The following is a 3546-nucleotide window of genomic DNA, read 5'->3' as shown; positions in this document are numbered from 1 at the left end:
TTCCATTTATATAAATTGTAATTTATATACTAATTTATGTATTTATCATATTTATTTGTGTGAAAATAACTGAAATTGCCAAAGTGATATGAAACTGCAAAATGGTCAAGATCGGGAACTACTACTTCGTTCTTCTTCGGAACACAAATTAAGATATTTTTGATGAAATCTGTGAGCTTTCTGACCCTGCATAGAAAGCAACGCAACTACCATGTTCAAGGCCCAGAAAGTAAGGACATCATTAAAATAGTCCATGTGACATCAGTGGTTCAACTGTAATTTTATGAAGCTTTTTGTTCACAAAGAAAACAAAAATAATGACTTTATTCAACAGTTCTTCTCTTCCGTGTCAGTCTCTGCTGTGCATTCATGAGAGCACCACGACGTGCGTGTGTGGTGCTGCTGACGCAGGATACAGCATTCTGACATGCTCTGCGCCTTATTCGCAAAGAGAGGAATGCACACGCATGCGTTGTGGTACTGTCGTGAACGCGCATTGAGGCGCACACGGAAGAGAAGAAATTGTTTTTGTTTTCTTTGCGCACAAAAATTATATTGTCGTAGCTTCATAAAATTGCAGTTGAACCACTGAAGTCACATGGACTATTTTAACGATGTCCTTACTACCTTTTTGGGCCTTGAACATGGTAGTTGCATTGCAGGGTCAGAAAGCTCTCAGATTTCATCAAAAATATCTTACAGGTTTGGAACGACATGAGGGTGAGTAATTAATGACAATTTTCATTTTTGGGTGAACTATCCCTTTAAGCATTAAACATCAACATGTGACAATAGATAATCATAACAGGTTTGATATGATATTTTAATTAAAAATGATATGCATGGATAAATCGTTCACAAAAAGATAAATAACATACATTTATAAAGTAAATGTGATGATGTACATGCATTTGTGCGTGCCGTGTATATATGAGGGGAACTGATTTCATACATCCAGATAAATCACCTTGGGACCAGATCGTTAAAATTAACTGCAAAAATGTTTCAGAAAAAAACATTTCTTAAAAAATTTCTGTTAAGTATACTTGAAGTGTTAAAATATTTTTTGGGGGCCACTGAATATTTGTGTTGGTGTTTCTGAAATGGTGCAGCTCTTCAACACTATTCAGAGCACATAGATATTTTAACACGTCATCTCTTTATAACTACCAAACAATCTGACTCACACACTTACTCACATCCTCACCATCTCTCTGACGCCATCAACAATAGATCAACTATTCTGTCATAGTGAACACTGCTCACCACTTCCTGCTAGAATAATACTGTTTGATGCTCTAATGTTATGGAGAATCTGACTCAGCATCTCTCACTTTCCCGATAGAGATGACTTCACACTGCAGTCCACAAAATGAGCACTACCACTGGCAGGAATAAAAGAGAAAGCGGGGAAATACAAGAACAATCGATCTGTTTATAAGTGGAAATAATAGATTTTCTCTGAGTGCTTTTTAAAAGCATACAAACAGATACACTCTTTCTCTTTCTTTCCTCAGTTCTCTTACCCTTTCTTCTCTTTTACTCCTCCCATAATCCCTCATTCCCTCCTCCTGTCTGTTTGTGCTTTTTTCCCCACATCGGGCTGATCCATTCTTCATCAGCATGCAAAGCAGTTGGGTTCCAGCTGTGAACAAGGGATTGAAATGGAAATAAAGGAGAGCAAAAGAGCAGATTACTGTCTTCCAGCACGTTTTGTATAAAAATACAAAACTAAATAAAGTGAAAATGCATATACAGTGTATATATATATATATACAGTGTATATATATATATATATATATATATATATACTGTATATATATATATATACACTAAGATCGCCTCTCAGTGACACTAAAATAACACTGAAACAGGAAAAGAGAACATATTACATAATGTAATAATACACTAACCCATAAATTATAAAATACTATTTTTTTAATGATCAGAACAATTCAAGCTTGAAGTACAATATTCATGTTTTAGTTTGCAGTCAGTCAATGCGCACCACACCAGTTTTAATTTAGTCAACGAAGACGAGGACGAAAAATATTTATATCGTCATATTGCCTAGCCCTAATCTGCGCCTCCCCTGAAGAGGTTGAACTTTGAAAACCCCTACTTTAGCGTGCCACCTATCCTCTGTTCTTAAAGAGGTAGTTCATCCAAAAATTAAAATGAAAAATCATTAACTCAATCATTATAAATCATTAACTCACCAACATGTCATTCTGTGTCATATCCAGTGTTAATTTCGTCAACGAAGACGACAATGGAAAATATTCGTTAACAAACTTTTTTCTGTGACTAAGACGAGACGTTGACGAGCTAAAACTAATATCTGATGATAAAAACTATGCCGAAATTTATGCCGCGTCTTCGTTAACAAGACGAGATGGGACTATAATGTTATTTGAGAACTACAGACATTCAAAATACATCCGATAGGCTACTGTCCTTCAAAATGTGCGTCCCTGTCATTGGATTGCAATCGAATAAGGGGCATTTGCATATCTAGTCTCAGTATGGCAGGAATCGGTAATCGAATCGAATCGCAAGCCTGTAAATGAGAATCGAATCGAATCGTGAAATTTGTGTCAAAACCCAGCCCTACAAAATATATCCTATAAGCTAAGTTAACTGTCTTGTCTTTCAAAATGTGCGTTCCTGTCATTGGATTGCAATCGGATAAGGGGCGTTTGCATATCTAGTCTCAGTATGGCAGCCGCAGCGGATGGATAGGCTACCAAAATGTGAACTAGCGATCTGAAACAATGGTCTCAGCACCCGAAGGGGTAGGGGGATAAGGTGACCAGACGTCCTGATTTTCCAGGGAGTCCCAATTCGTTGTTGATTAACTTAAAGTTATGCCCGGTTCAGACTTGACGATTTGCTTGACGTAGGGTGTCGTGGGGATTCGTAAACGACAATGGGTGTCGGGACGCAAGATTCCATCGTTTCAGCACGTTTGTGTCATAGTGGACGACAACCGATTCCTATCGCAAGCCGTTTTAGCATTTAAAAGTTTGTTTTGACTATCCATAAATATAATTTAAGATAGGAACAATTGTATTTTGACGAGTCATAATTATAATTACCTTTGCGTATGTGTGACGCCCTATTGAAGATATCTATGACGTCATTACAGATATCTTAAATGGAGTTTTGACTAGTCATAAAGTATTTAGAGATATCTCTAATCCGATTTCTTACTAGTGCAATTATAATTGCAGATATCTCTAATTGTCATTGTGACTAGTCGAATTATAATTATGACTCGTCAAAATACAATTGTTCCTATCTTAAATTATATTTATGGATAGTCAAAACAAACTTTTAAATGCTAAAACGGCTTGCGATAACAGTGAATATCGTGACCAACAAAAATATCGTGTAGTCTGAACCTGGCATTAGTGAAGGCGGGATAGGCGGAATCGCACTGATAGCGGCGCTCTCTCGCGCGAACGCTCCACTTCTTCAGTTCTCATATACAGCGCGCGATCAGTTCTCAGTGCTCAAATACACACACAGCAGTCCAAATGTCTA

The sequence above is a fragment of the Sinocyclocheilus anshuiensis genome, unplaced genomic scaffold, assembly GCF_001515605.1.
Source record: "Sinocyclocheilus anshuiensis isolate Anshui unplaced genomic scaffold, SAMN03320099.WGS_v1.1 scaffold670, whole genome shotgun sequence".
NCBI lineage: Eukaryota > Metazoa > Chordata > Actinopteri > Cypriniformes > Cyprinidae > Sinocyclocheilus > Sinocyclocheilus anshuiensis.
This window is presented reverse-complemented; position numbering follows the sequence as displayed.